Below are 16029 nucleotides of genomic sequence, written 5' to 3'. Positions count from 1 at the left end.
AACATTTATTGATCTTAATCAAGATTGCAGTTGTAACCAGCACAATAAAACAACATTTTGTTGCCTATATTAGTGAAAGTACGAAACTTCTTTTTCTTTGGGTCATGGTTTAAACTGAAATTCATTTTTACCTTGTAATCAGTGGTTTTATCCTTACTGCCATCACAAGTGCTTATTTGATTGTAATTATACATGGTTTGGTCTTAATTCGGTAGATCTAGGGTACTTATCCGCGGCGGCCTAGACTATGGCAGTTGCGGGTTTTCTATGCAGTTTTACCTACTGAACAAGAATTTTAAGTAATGTTTATTCGGACGACTGTAATTAACCCCCAGTTGCCAGTACTAAACATGGCGAAATACACTGGACGCCCCAATCCCTAGTGGATGTCGTATCTGCGGTTACATTTCTTGCAGTCCGTGCGGACAGCTTCTGTAGAAATACCCTTAATTCAATCTTCTAAATATTCCAAGTTGCAAGTAAAAATTTCGAAAGCGTCATGGAGGTGGCATGCACTGCGTGGAGCCTGACTTGTCATTACCCTCTGTTTAATCTTAAAATATGACCTTAATTTCTAACTTTGGAGAAAATACTTACTTCGAAAGGAACGTAGAGGTCTCAAACTCCTTCTCTCACCTCCAACAATTCATGACTGATGAGCATCTCCAGTGTTAGTATGTGTTAAAGTACTTTTTCGAAGGGTGGCTTCGAACGTGGTGGAAAGTGGCTCAGCTAGTCCAGTCGGTTGTTTCCCCTAGTACCTACCTATTAAGCAAAGATTTAGGGTTTTTCACAATTCTAGCTAGCCAATTCATCCGTACCTAAGTAGCTAGCTATATGCCCTACTTAGCCTATACCTAAGGCAGGGTAAAAAAACTTGGTATTTCTACAGAAACAGTCCGCAGGGACTGCAAGGAATGTAACCGCGGCTTCGACATCCACTAGGGATTGGGGCGTCCAAAGTATTTCGCCATGTTTAGTACTGGCCCCTGGGGGGTTAATTACAGTCGTAAGAATAAATATTACTTAAAATTCTTATTCAGTAGGTAAAACTGCATAGAAACACCGCAACTGCCATAGTCTAGGCCGCTGCGGATAGGTACCCTAGATCTTACCAAAAAATTTATTTACATTCCCCCTTTATGCTACTTAGGCCCCCCCCCATTTTTGGTAGATCTACCGGTAGATCTAGGGTACCTATCCGCGGCGGCCCAGAATTATGGCAGTTGCTGTTTTTCTATGCAGTTTTACTTACTGAACAAGAATTTTAAGTAGGTAATATTTATTCGGACGACTGTAATTAACCCACAGGGACCAGTACTAAACACTGCGAAATATACTGGACGCCCTAATCCCTAGTGGATGTCGTTGGTACCGTCGTGAACGGCCGCGGAATACTTAGCTATACCTATAGCCTAGCTACTACTAGGTACTAGGCTAGTACCTAGAGTATAGAACTAGGCTACCCCATTTTTTCCATTCTCTGCTTCAGTAAGCTGATAGGCTAAACTGCTATTTTTTACATTGTTCTCCACGATTCAGTAAACAGGTAGGTAATTTGATAAATCTATGTTGATCTTGACTGACGTAGCCTAGGTAGGTCGTACCTACTATAGGTAGTAATAGGTAGTATACTACCTAGCCTAGTAGTGCAGTGAATTTGGACCCCTAAACTGTAGGATTAAGTAGGTACCCAGAGTAGACCTCTTTACTAAACTAGGCTACTTTTCTTTTTGTAAATACCTACGTGCAGGTAAATGCCAAGTAACCTAACCCACTAACCTGTATGGTAATGTGTCTGATTGAAAGTTCTTGTAAACGTCAGGACTATAGGTACTTGCGTGTCGATTCTCTCGAATGACTTGTGTTTACACGGGGCTCAAGGTAATTTTTTTTCTAGCTTGCACTACGTTGAAGGGCAGATAATTTCATCGGTATGCACGTATAACCGCCATCTTTGAAAGAGTTGCTAGACGTGTTCCGTATAAACTATAAAGTTGTCATAACACTTATGCTGCTATGCATAAAATATAATATTATCAGAACACATCTGCATAAGATACAACGTTTTCAGAACACACTTTAGCGTTGTCAGTAAGGGGAGTAATCAGCAGCTTGCAATGAAAATTACAATCAAAATCGATGTAAACGTCTAAACAGAAATTCTAATTACAACCAATCTCGTCATGTCTTGATTAAATCTACTGTATTAAAAGGAAAAAAATCACATAAGATTTCATTATTTTTTTCATCTCAGCCGCCAAATGATGGTATTGACAGGGACGGATCCAGAGGAGGGCGGGAATGGGGGGGGGGGGATGAAACCCCCCCTCCACCGGCCAAAAGAAAAAAAAAATAAATAAATGCAAAAATAAAAATTGCACAAAAGACCGATCCACAGAAAGGTTACTCATTCAGTGAGGATGTGACACCCTTGCCCTCAAGGAAAATATATATATATATATAATATATATATATATATATACATATATATATATATATATATATATATCTATATATATATAATATAAAATATAATATATATATCTATAAGATATATAATATATACATACAGGGGTACATACATATATATATATATATATATATATATATATATTATAAACTGAAGTAAAAAAAAGCCTCTCAGCCTCGTACCAAGCAATGAACCAGTGTTTGCCAACTCCTTGTATTTCCACTATTATCTAGTATTTTTGGATTGGATCTAGTAGTCTAGTCTAGTAGTATTAGTTTTTTTTTTTCTTTAAAATCGGACAAATCTAGTAGTATTTCATTACAGAGACAGGATGTGTATTTTGGATTCTCTCTCTCTCTCCCTCTCTCTCTCTCTCTCTCTCTCTCTCTCTTCTCTTAGGATAAGTGTAGGGGGTCCTTACCCTTCTCCTATCCCCCTCATCCCATGAGGACCCTCCACCCTATCCCAGCAACCGTTTGCAATACACTATATTGTATGGTGATACGGTGCTTATACTTGTTTGATTCCTGTAAATGTACGGACAACTCACATAACACCCTCTCACACAAATCCATGTTTTCCCATAATGATTCGTCCATGGCACCTTCTTCTCTGATTAAATATTCATAAATCAGTTAACATTGAGTGTATATTTTATTTTGCATTTATTTATTCTAGTTAATTAAAGTATTCATTTAGAAGATAAGGCAATCCAGTTGATTATACACTGAATTATCGTGTCTCTGAACCAAAAGATATGATGGTGATGTTAGGCTGAGCATTAATCATGGACTGAGAATATGAGCGAATCAGTGATGTTGGAGTGATTTGTGCCGAGACTACTTGGAGGCTCTGGTGCTGGTATTGCTAAACAAATTTTAAATACCTTGCAAGACAACCAATTAGACCTCAGCCACATGGTTAGTCAGGGCTATGATGGAGCCTCAGCAATGTCTGGCAATTTGAATGGTGTTCAAGCTCATGTTCGGAAAGCAGCACCTACAGCTGTTTATGTACATTGTAGCAGCCACAGTCTAACTTTAGTTTTAAACTCTTGTTGCTCTGTTTCTGAAATTAGAAACATGTTTGGAATAGTAAAGGAAACAATCAATTTCATTAATGATTCAATAAAGAGAAGAGAGATTATGGAGCGCCATCTTACCGAAGCAGGTAGCACTTCCCTGTATTATTTCAAAATAATTATGCTATCATTGTGATCTCTCTTGAAGAGATTTTGCAGCTGCCAGATCGTAAAACTGTTGACAAAGCCAGGTCTCTTCTTCATGCCCTTACGGACTCCTCATTAATTGTCTCCCTGTGCTGTGCAAAGAAAGTCATGTGCCTTACCTTTACCTCTCTCACGGGGTCTACAAACTGTATTCATAGATTTAGTTAATGCCCTTGAAGGTGTTTCACGTAAAAAACACCTTGAAATCATGGCGCTCAGAAGTAGATGAATGGCATGACGAGTGCTAAGTACCGTATTCGATTGCAGAAGGTTTGGCAAGGTCTGTAGATGCTGAAATAAGACTCCCTCGCATTGCATCAAGGGAAGGACATCGCAGTAATGTACCAGCAAAAAATGCTGATGAATACTTAAAGACATCTATCTGATTTCCATTCTTAGGTTCTGTGATCGAATCATTAGAAGCACGGTTTACTGACCAGTCTTCTAGTACAAAAAATGATTGCACTTATACCATCAGAAATAAAGGATAGTAATTGGGAGGATATTCAGGATTCTGCAAAATTTTATGCTGATTTACTTGCAATTTCTGATGAAGAACTTAGAAATGAATATTTTGACTGGAATGAATTTTGCTCTGGTCTTCCTAAATCAGACATCCCAAGTTCCCCTTTAGAGGCACTTGACATTGTTCCAGGACGATTTAACTATATCAAGAATCTCTTGTTGATATTATGCACAGTTCCAGTTACAACTTGCACTGCTGAAAGATCCTTCAGTGCTACGAAAATTTTAAAGAGTTGTTTAAGAAACTGAATGACTGATGGAAGACTAACTGGACTAGCACTTCTGTATATTCACCCTGACGTTGATATAGACATTGATTGATCAAGTAATTAATAAATTTGCTCATGGCAAAAAAAGAAAAATTTATTTTGCCTTATAGAAACATTGAAAGAGTACTTCAGTTAAGTTCTAAGTAATTGATTCATATCTGTTTTTATTGCAAAATATTTTGAATTGATTCAACTGAAGTACAAAGTAGTACAAAATTACATAAGAAATAATATTGCATTAAAAAATTTATGTAGCAAAACCATAATTAAATGGATCTATCTGTAGGGCACGTGCTCTTATGTAATGGTTGATGATCCATTCCCTTATTCTCACAATATTCCAAGAAATGATGTAGAGGTGCAATTCAAAATATACACGTGTCTAAAGGAAAATTTTAAATATACTATTTCTTTTATAATATTGATTCTATTATGTTTCTGTTTTTCTCAATAAAACGGTGAAGCCTCAAAGTTACATTGATAAATTTCTAAACATTAGGTACTATTGAGAAATAATTTTTTTTTTTTTATCTCGTAGCTGTATCACTGAATTTTATTGCGGCAAAGATGGCCGGTAGTATGATGTAGTGTAGGCTACACCCTACTAGCCAGTCAGTAACATTTTTCAGGAAATTAAGTTGCTTATGAAAGCAGCCTCAAAGCTGTGACTGATTGTGATTTAATTAAATTTAATGATGTAAATTATAAAAAATGTTACTAAATCGATGCCATGCAACTTAAACCTCTAGCATTTACTCATGGGATAGCAAGATCCCCCCCTCCCACAAAAAATTTCTGGATCCGTCCCTGGGTATTGACGTCATTGCATGTCACATTTTGCACCAAAACATAAAAGAAAAGAATAACTTTGAAAACTGAAAATGACAACGACCAGTTACTCCACGAATCCTTATCAGAGGAAATACTGAGAGGCCCTTTCACTGCATGTGAAAGTATGACTAATCAGTAATATTACATTAGAAAAGTAATGTGGAGAATACTAGACAAAAATATTAAGCAATGATGGAATAAACTCGGTTCTAATACCCAAGGTATGAGTGCATGTTTTTATTTTGCTACAGAATGCAGCTTTTTAAGTCACAAATCTTTATTCTCAAATCAAAATTTAATGATTCTATAGAAATTTTACAAAAGAACTCTGCCGCGTACGTCGTAGGCCTGAAAATATAATATTTAACAATTGTAAGATGAGCAATGGAAGGGTTGAGGCTGTAGAGATTTCGACATATATGAGTTTGTGAATTTTGATCAAGTGAAAGTTCTCAGTGATTGCCAATAGGTAACACTTGAAAACTGGCCCTTCTCAATACGATAAGCAGGGGAAATAATTATCTGCACAAACTTCACGTGAAGACTGCCCAGCAACAAAAGCGAAAGTTGCTAGAAATTTCGCTATGAACAGACTATTTGTCTTGCTTTGTGTATATAGTTTTTTGTGATACATACTATGGGTAATTTCACATGACAGAAAGTGACGAAGATTGCACTGAACTGCATCGTCTCTCTCTCTCTCTCTCTCTCTCTCTCTCTCTCTCTCTCTCTTGATGCGCGTTCCTGGAAATTTTCATGGAAGAAAGGGCCCACGAGGCGGTCGCCAGAAAATACTGGATATTGCGGCGAAAGCTCTCCCATGGATTACGGTTATGTGTTGATAAGAAGGGAAAACTGCAATGTCATATGAGAACTGGTTACGTGTGTAACTCACGCTTTTCTTTTCTTTTTTTCCTTTTTTGTCAAACGGCTGGTCAGCACCGGTCATTTCCAGATGGCTGCATGGACTTTCTTTCCTTGACTTATAAGCAACTGCATGTCGTTCCAAGTCCTGGGGATCTTTAAAAGGGATATTTCGCCCTCGCTGTGCCACGTGAGCTAGACAACTATCCTCTAAGTCTAACCAACAATGAAAGGTAACTATCTTCTAGGTCAAACTAACATTTTAATTGACTCTTTAAAGTTTAGAGTACAAAATTAATCAACCATTTCTGATTGTCTTTGCGTAGAAAGTTGTCAACTGTAAAACATGGCTAGTTCGAAAATAATAAATTCTGCAGACAACACTAGGAATGATCAAACAACCATAGATAAACTTGTTACTTCTTTTGATGAACACCATAGTCTTTGGAAGCTTGAATTCAAAGTCAGTGGCCCCTGTGGGCTATATCCTGATGTATAGGGTTCATCTTCTGAATAATAATAAGAAAAAGAACTTTCACATCACCTGCAAACACCTGCACAACAGGCTTATCAACAGCCCTTTAATTCTAAAAGTTCTACCCTATTAGCCATCAGTTCACCTATGCTATGGTCTCTTTACCATATCTGTCTTGCTCCTTTACTTCCCACTTTTTAGTACTTCAGTGTGATAACATTTCATCTGAACTTATTTTGTTTTTATTTTCTCATTTGTGATCACTTCCATTAAGGAGAGGTCGTTCAGCTATCCCTCAAGTCGCCAATTTTGACTCCCATATCGGCTACTCACATCTATTTCTTTGTTCCACTTATTCTGCTGTTCATCTCTTTTTCTCATCCTCCCACCATCATTTAAAGTTTAAACGGACATGTCTACCCTGATCAACCACTTTCATTCCTCAATCTTTCTAACTGTCTTGCATTATCATATCTGTGTGGCTGACATTTACTCTCGCAACGTTTTACTCAATAACATAACATTTTATTTTTAAGTTTCTCAGCTCCCACACACTTTCTTCAAATCTTTCACCAGCTTCTGCAGCCTCTCTTCAATGTCCCTGATTAATCACCAACTCAAAAATGATTACGACCCCTATTCTTACTCCCAAACCACTTACACTTGACCTGTCCTGACCTCTTCCAGCACTCTATCTATACACGGCCAATTCTATACTTGTCAGACGCAAGTGCTGTAACAAAAAAAAAAAAAAAAAAAAAAAACAGGACGTAGGTAGAGATGACGGCACAGAAAATGTCAAGGCATGGTGGAATCATGGAAGGAAATCCTTAGTGAAAAAGTTGTGTTTGGAAATCCTTTCACCTTGTGCTTTCCAGCTGCCGTTATAATGACTGGCATCTTCGTTCTTATTAACCTACCCCTTCTATTTTCATTATTCAACTCACAATGGAAGCGTGAGCAGCGAAAACGTCACTATGGAGGAGCCCTCTTCCAACTTTGCTGCACTTTTAGTTTCTATTGTTATTCAAGTCCAAATTCAAGTTATGTTTTTAGTTCCCTGGCCCATAGTGTCCAATCGAACTTGGTTTAATCTATGTTCTTTAATATCCATAAAAAATATTATTTTTACTCAATAAATAGGCATTTGTCCACTGACTTTGCATGGTTAAGTTTTGCTTTCTGGGGCATTAGTAAGTACAATCTATTCAAATTTGCAATGCTATAACCCAGTCTTTGCCATAATTGGGGATATTACAGGTGACAGTACTCTGAAGATAAGTGCTTACGATAACTAACCCAGAATGTTTAAAAGGCACCCAAGGAAAACACGTTAAGACTTATTTTTTCTATATTTTTGAGGAATATTCAGATGATGTATTTTTGAGCAAAAGAAATACTAGGAGAACCACTGTGCTTCATTATAAGTACTCCTTTAATTCGATTTGTTTCTGCTTAGAAAGTTTCACGTATAAGGAAAAGGCTGGAGAGCTGCACATTCCAACTGCAGCAAGATGTAACACTAAGGAAAACAACCACGGAAATTAGAAAGGTCACATGGACTTGAAATTAATTGTGTTTTCAGGGTGATGATGACTCCTGTTTAAAAATAACTTTAATAAAATCAGACAACGTTTTTATCTTAGACCAACAAAGAATACGAAGCATCAGGAGGGGGTTGAATTTATACTTTGCTAAATGTCTTTCTGGAAAGATTTTTAAATTAATTTTTTTCGAAACTGAACGTACGTGAAAACGAAAATGATAATTGTCGCAGAAAATATATTTGCAGAGTTGGCAATTGTCTAATACCTATAATACATGAATAATAAACGAAAATACTGCTCATTGCATCAGTCAAATAAAGAAAAACAAAAACTTGAACATAAAAACAAATAAATCATACTTAACAGTACCATGGACCGGTATGGAAAAAGTTATAGAAAAACTTTTCAAAAAGTTATCCACTGGCAAAAGATAGTAGTGGTTAAATACGCGTTTCCATATTCAATAAAGACATATCTTCATAATGGAAAATCAACTTGATAAAACAGCTGTGTAGTTTTAAAGTAAACGAGTTGATGAACGAAAATTATTTATGCAGAAAAGAATAAACCCACATTCGGTAGAACATTATCGTTAAAGGAAAATATGCTGAACGTATTATGAGATGATTGATAAAACACCAATTAGCATCTCTCTCTCTCTCTCTCTCTCACAATGATCTCTTAAGCAGCTTAAGCCCTACAATAAAGGATCATTATTTTCTTTGTGCAGTTTCAAACACACGAAGATACCATTCTTGCACGAAGTCATTTCATTCGCTGTTTCTTCAAACATAATTGTATTTTATATAACTGAAAAATACAAGGACTAATTACAGCCTCGCAAAAATTAAATTTACCCTCGGTATTATTATTAAGCTACGAACATCATCACGACATTGACCAGCAGACGAAATAACGAACTTCAACGGACATCTGCAACCAGTTTTAGGTGACGTCATCAACAAGTCGGTTTGGCATGCTTTTAAATTTCTTTTTTTCTTTTTCTTCTTCGAAAGCCGCTTACCTTTCTAACCAGTTTCATACATAAATTCGTTCACTTTCGCCACAAAAATGGATCGAAAGGAACCCAAAACTAAGAGACCTCACACCGACTCTTCTTACAGAAACAAGCAAACCGAAGCGGATACAAGAAATACCGGTTGAATAAGAGGTGTCTAGTAATACTCTCTCACGGAAGATACTTCCAGTGAGGTTAATCCCCTGCAGCTGTTTTCTTAATTATTCTCAATTACTAATACTATGAATTTACAGCACATTTTCTTTAAGAGGTATAAATCTTTAATATATATATAATATATATATATATATATATATATATATATATATATATATATACACATATATATAGTATATATATATATATATATATATATATATAATATATATATATATATATATCATATTACATATATAATATATATATGTAAATAAATTCTTCTGTTAAAACAGGATACGTCTCAAGTACAAAAGGCCCATTAAAACACTCTGGTTTAAAGCTAAGGGTGGAAGTCAGTCCACCGAAATATAGTCCTTAACTTTAAACCAGAGTATTGTAATGGGCCTTTTATACTTTACACACACACACACACACACACACACACACACACACACACACACATATATATATATATATATAATATATAAACTTATACTTCTTAGGGAAAATGGTCCCTTAACTAATGTGTTTGTGTATATATACACTTTATTCAAATAATTTTATTAGAGAAGTAGTAAATAGTTATCTCTCTCTCTCTCTCTCTCTCTCTCTCTAGGAGCAGACCACACCCATGTCATTAACTATGGAAAGTTAACGGCGGGCGTTAATTATCTCTTATTTTAAAACGAAAAAGATAAACAGGTTATTTGCTCTATTAAAGAACACTGTGCTTAACGCAGCTATCAGTTTAAAGACATTCAAAAGAGTTAACTCAAGGAACATTATAATCAAATTGGAAAAACTTCGGGTAGTTGGATAAATATGAAAGCACTACGTAACATAAACTACAAGTAATTTTTATAAGGCTCACTGACTAATGCTTCTGACGCTCTTTCCAGAGGAGTGAGGGCGAAGGTGATTTGCACATTTGGCGTTAATTGAAACCGATGGATTCTCGCTAGCACCCTGGCACGCCCTCAGGGTTTTCTGTGATATTTAGCTCTTGGAGTTTCTGTAATATTTCGCTCTATCTTATATACATTCACAGATGCATATCCAAAATGCATGATATTGGTACAATATTTTACATACGCCATGTAGGTATAATTACGAATTGTGGCAATAAGATAGTTTCATTTCAAAACAAAGCTGGATAAAATATGACGCCTATAAGTCTCCTTTAAGCATAATGATACTAGAAAGAAAGGTATCAACGGCAGCGAGAAGTTAAAATCAAACTCAGTAACACAAGAATGACTATAAGAAGTAGAGGTCATACTAATATAAAAGTTTGCCTTAAAACACCGAGACATCTGACTCGTTTTCTATAACAACTGAGACTAATGCTCTAAGTCAGACTTGACCCAATAACGGGATTCTCATGATCGGTTCTTTTGAAGAAATTACGAATCATACAATGAATCAAATAAACGTACATTTTCTTTGTTATAAATGAACGAATATTAGGCTTGCAATAGAAAATCAAGTGTATTACATCGAAGGAAAAACAAAAAAATATCCTGCACTTTTCACAGAATGCCCAAGGGGCGGGTGAACGGGTTACCTACCATTTGCCACGTAAGAAAGATCCTCTCACCGAAGGCTTCCCTCTTTATCAAAGCAATCATTTATTCATTGCCAGAGGTTGGTAATTATTCACGTCACATTATCAATAATAAAACACATCTGAAAACGGAATTTATTTTCATCAAAATGACACCTGAACACAGACTAGCTTAACAAGAGTTGCTTCATCTAATATTGAGGATATATCAGAAGTTCGTTCACCCTATGTGACCCATTTGACCTCTGTTTAATGGACTAGACGATGCTTGTTTCAAAAGAGGCACATTAGCTTTATTTTTAACGGATAATGTAGTCCATTAACTGTCTCCTTCATTTCTGTTGCTGTGAGTGCAAAGATACATACGAAGTTCTACATAAGCAGGGTTTCGGGGAGACAACAATTTTAAGTTATGAATTCAGAGAAGTTAGATAAATCGAGGCAAGCATACACCTATAAACCATGTGCTATGAGAGAGAGAGAGAGAGAGAGAGAGAGAGAGAGATGCAAACAAAAGAAGGACAAATGGCGAAGACTTGATGGGAATTTTAGGGAAAGAATGGATGAATTGGGTTAGAACACGGGATTGGTCAATGAAGGATGACAAGAACATTAAGGGCCTATTTCCAAAATAGTCTTGCCAGAGACTGCAATAGCTGGGAAGGTATATAAATTATTGTAAGACATACGCGCACATTATATATATATATATATATATATATATATATATATATATATATATATATATATATATATATATATATAATGTATCTTTCTGTTTGTTATATAAAGACAGAGAGAGAGAGAGAGAGAGAGAGAGAGAGAGAGAGAGAGAGAGAGAGAATCATGCGTATCAATCCTGTCCAACTGATCAGAATCATCTACGCATAATACTACCTCTTTCTCCATTCTTACGCAACAATGTTTACGAAAGTAAGTGAAAATCGAACTTTCCTTTCTTGTTTTGAATACGGATGATATAATAACCCCCGAAGCGTCACTTATTCGTGTCCAAATCGGACCTTTCAGACCAGAATGACAGGGTGAGTTGACGAAAATAACGAGCTGTGGGACGAAAGCTCTAAAATTGCGACAACGTGGCTTCGGTAATAATTCGGGAGGTCTTGTGTGCGTGTGCGTGTGTGTGTGTGTGTGTGTGTGTGTGTCGCTACCCTTCTCTTTCACCTGGGACCTCTTGGTGGGACCTCTTCATCCACCGCGACTCATTCGTTGGGCTGCTCTCAGGATTAACAGGTCTGTTTGTGTTCTTTCTCCAATCTTTGCTTTTGTCTTGGTGTGCTTGTGATTGGGAGATGCACATATTTTTACATGCTTTCGCTGCTCTTAGGTTATATTTTAGATCTGTTACTGCTTTACTATAATATCCCTCGTGTTATAACGACAAGAAAGCCCGCTAATATTATGTTTTTCACAACAGTGGTATGAGGAAAATAAGCGAGCTTCCTGTATGCATAATTGCTGATCTTTTGCGAACCTGTATTTATACATACATACCCTACAGTACATACATGTAGAATTTACTGCTCACTTTTTACCAGATAAGTATGAAATTGTTATATCCTCAGTGCCGCCGGATTTCTTCACACTTTTTGAATACGCTCGTCACTGTATAGATTAAGATCCAAATGGAAAGAACTGCTTCATAATCTTTCTATTTGGATCTTAGGCTTTGCAGTGACAAGCGTATCCTAAAAGTGTGAAGAAATTCAGAAGCTAAGAGAGCATGTGGCTATTAAGCAAACGATGGCACATCATGTAATACCGTTTATCAGAATTTTATTTAAGATTCGTTTGGAGTACCTTAAGTGATATTTTTTGAGTACCTCATAAAACTCAAATGTTACTTAACTCTCGAAGTGCATTTTTATGTAGCAAAATTTTTAAGGTACCTTTGTTTGATTTTATTTACGAAAGTGTATTTTTATTCCTTTAGACGGCTTTCACGAATTATGAATTATATTCCCTCATTATTTTGTACTATAACGGAACTTCTGAATCTAAGTCCAGAAAGTATTTTACCTTCGGAGAAATACCAAGGGTAGTCTGTGAGGGAACCAAGCAATCCCACCGAAGGATATTTGCTTGGAATCAAGCATTTGTAGTATATGGGTAACGCCACAGAAATGAAGGCGAAGTGCCGTGTTTGAACGTAAAAACCTTACCAAATAAATCCTTTTATTCACTGACAAGTAAAGAAAAAAAATACGTAAGAACCGACTAGTATTAAAATTGGTGTCTGGTAACTTTTTCCAACGGAAGCAAACCCTAAAATGTCGAAGTTCAGCTTTCTCTTAGCCGCTATCTCGACTGGACATTAAGTCACTCAAGTACTGTGTCCAACACGAACGTCAATTGTAGGATCCAGAGCGCATGCGTATCAAGTGCCATTTAAAAAGCGTTCCATGCTAATCAAGGTTAGTTACTGTCATACTTAGCGATACCTGCCTGGCAATAACTACTTTCCACACTCTCTCTCTCTCTCTCTCTCTCTCTCTCTCTCTCTCTCTCTCTCTCTCTCTCTCTCTCTCTCTCGTGGTTATTCAGTTTTAAAAAAAGTTAAAACGTAATATTAGCATCCCTAACTCCTACATGAAATGGAACTGAGTAAGATTGTCTTCATTCATTTAGTATCCACCTGAGTGATCACGTTTCAGAATATTTAATACTCGTTAATATTATACAAAATGTGCCAAAGAATATTCATAAGTGAAAAGTTAAAACATTGAGAAAGAAACAAGCCGTAAATAAATGTAAATAAATCGTGTTACACAAACCGCAACATTCCAGGAATAATAATGTAAGTCTGGCTAATACCCTGCTGAAGACAGTTCAACCAGTCTTGTATAAAGAGAAACTTAAAATGATCGAACGAAACATTTCCTAAAATCATTGCTCTAAAACGACTGAAAATACAAATGTGAACAATAAAAAATGAATAAACTTAGCATTCAAGTATTTGATTATACATCGTCACTAACAAGTCGCCAGAGAAAATAGTATCTCAGCGGGAACATAAAATAATGAGAGAGAGCGAGAGAGAGAGGAGAGAGAGGAGAGAGAGGGGGGGGGGGGGGGGGGGGATTCCATTACTGGCGGATAAACTAAGGCTGAAATAGCAGGGATAAGATTTCCCAGGAGAATTGCATGCGCCGGAGATAAGTATCACTAATGATGCGCTTTGGAAGTATAAGTTTAAACTCGGATCTTCCTTAGCCTCTCCTCTTTCTTTCCCTCAAATGCACACAAACATACACACACACACACACACACACACACACACACACACACACACACACACACATATATATATATATATATATATATATATATATATATATATATATATATATATATATATATATATATATATATTATATATATATATATTGATTGATTGATTGAACCAAACAAAAACTTCTTTCAGTTTTCTTCTGAAGATTGAAAAAGAAACCCACAAACTTACTTTGTAAAACGCGTTTATTTGTAAATATTTACATTTTATTTTTTTTAGTAAACTAAAATGTATTTATAAGTAAACACGTTATACACAGTCACTTTGAGTTTCTTTTTCAACACACACACACACACACACACACACACACACACACACACACACAATATATATATATATATATATATATATATATATATATATATATATATATATAATATAATTGTTTTTAATTAATAAGGAAGGCTTGTATCACTACAAAACGAAAAATTCTATCCAAATTCATGGAAGTAGACTTTTTTATATACATATGTTTGTATGTATCATATATACACGCATACATATATATATATGTGTATGAAAAGTCCACCTCCGTGAATTTGGATAAAACTTACCGGTTTGAACGGTTACAGGCTTTCCATTCTAATTACAGTCAATCAAAATCATAATTTCTATTTTGCTTAACGCTTCAAATTGTCAGATTATTAGACCAAAAAGAATATGGCCTCCTTTTCCTTTAATAAACAGGATATTGACCTCTTTCCACATCACTAGCGTGTCTCTTTTCCTCATCTTACATTAATATACCGAGGGCGTCAGCAGCGATCTATGCCCTCCGGGCATGATTCCAAGACAAAAATTCTCTTATAACTGTCATCGATTCACATCGTGTGACCGTTTCTGGCGAGACGTCGTGGAACTGGAATTCATCTGAAATTAGTCCATTCCTTGACATGAAAGGGACGATAAAAGATCACCTCACCCCCTGTGTCGTGTTTATTACTTAACTATTTATCGGTTTCAATGTATCGAAGATTAGTTCTCTGTCTTGTGTGGGCCGCCGTCAGAATCCCTCGGACAAGAACCTTAGAATAATACTCTGAACTTTCGGTCCGTACAAGAAAGTGACCTGACATTTCGCAAAAGATACTTTTCTGACATCAAGAGTTCCTTTTACGACTATGATTTCTATTAACTCGAATCATGAGTGAAAGTAAAAGCTATGACTTTCCACATGATTGTGCCCTCTCTCTCTCTCTCTCTCTCTCTCTCGCCAGTACACTCTTCCTTGCAAGAGGACTTACAGTACATATTCATATTTTGAAAAAGAATCTCTCTCTCTCTCTCTCTCGTCTCTCTCTTCTCTCTCTCAGTACACATCTTTCCTTGCAAGAGGAACTACAGTACAATATTCATGATTTTGAAAAGAATCTCTATCTTCTCTCTCTTCCTCTCTCTCTCTCTCTCTTTACGGCCATCATTTACAGGAGGGACCACAGCATACATTTCTATTGCGAAAAGTACTTTCAAGTCACATATAATAATAGTTGACTCCTTGAACCTAAGCTTTCCACATTACAGCGCAAAGTACTTCCGTGCAGCGTAATCACCTTTCTACGTCATTAAAAACAAGTCCCCCCACCCCTTAAGTTTCACCAATTGTTCACGGAGATTACGCATTGTTGTTTACAGGTAAGCGGAGACAGGTTACGCTCACGTTGAAGAGATATTATCTCAAATGAATGTCTCTCTTTCTTATGAATATAAGACTAAGAAAAGGTTTCGTGCATTGGCGTTTCACCTGGTGTTTCTCAACAGACTTT

General features: G+C 36.3%; 2 protein-coding genes across 4 annotated transcripts in view; one reads left to right on the top strand and one right to left on the bottom strand.

Moving 5' to 3' along the window:
* LOC135217526 (thioredoxin domain-containing protein 15-like) overlaps window positions 1-16029 on the bottom strand; it is a 245586-nt gene that overhangs the window by 77206 nt on the left and 152351 nt on the right. The window contains exon 1 of one of the 3 annotated variants that reach the window (XM_064253492.1): window positions 1783-2021. The exons of the other annotated variants lie outside the window; for them this stretch is intronic. The gene's annotated coding sequence lies outside the window, so the exon portion shown is untranslated. Of the gene's footprint in view, window positions 1-1782; window positions 2022-16029 lie in introns of those variants that run through there. 3 annotated transcript variants of the gene reach the window in all.
* LOC135217010 (peptidyl-prolyl cis-trans isomerase FKBP9-like) overlaps window positions 12129-16029 on the top strand; it is a 14806-nt gene continuing 10905 nt past the window's right edge. Inside the window, exon 1 of the mRNA XM_064252577.1 lies at window positions 12129-12207. The gene's annotated coding sequence lies outside the window, so the exon portion shown is untranslated. The remainder of the gene's footprint in view (window positions 12208-16029) is intronic.

This window comes from Macrobrachium nipponense, chromosome 7, assembly GCF_015104395.2.
Source record: "Macrobrachium nipponense isolate FS-2020 chromosome 7, ASM1510439v2, whole genome shotgun sequence".
Taxonomy (NCBI): Eukaryota; Metazoa; Arthropoda; class Malacostraca; order Decapoda; family Palaemonidae; genus Macrobrachium; species Macrobrachium nipponense.
Note: the sequence above shows the minus strand (reverse complement) of the source record. Positions and strands in the feature narration are given on the sequence as shown.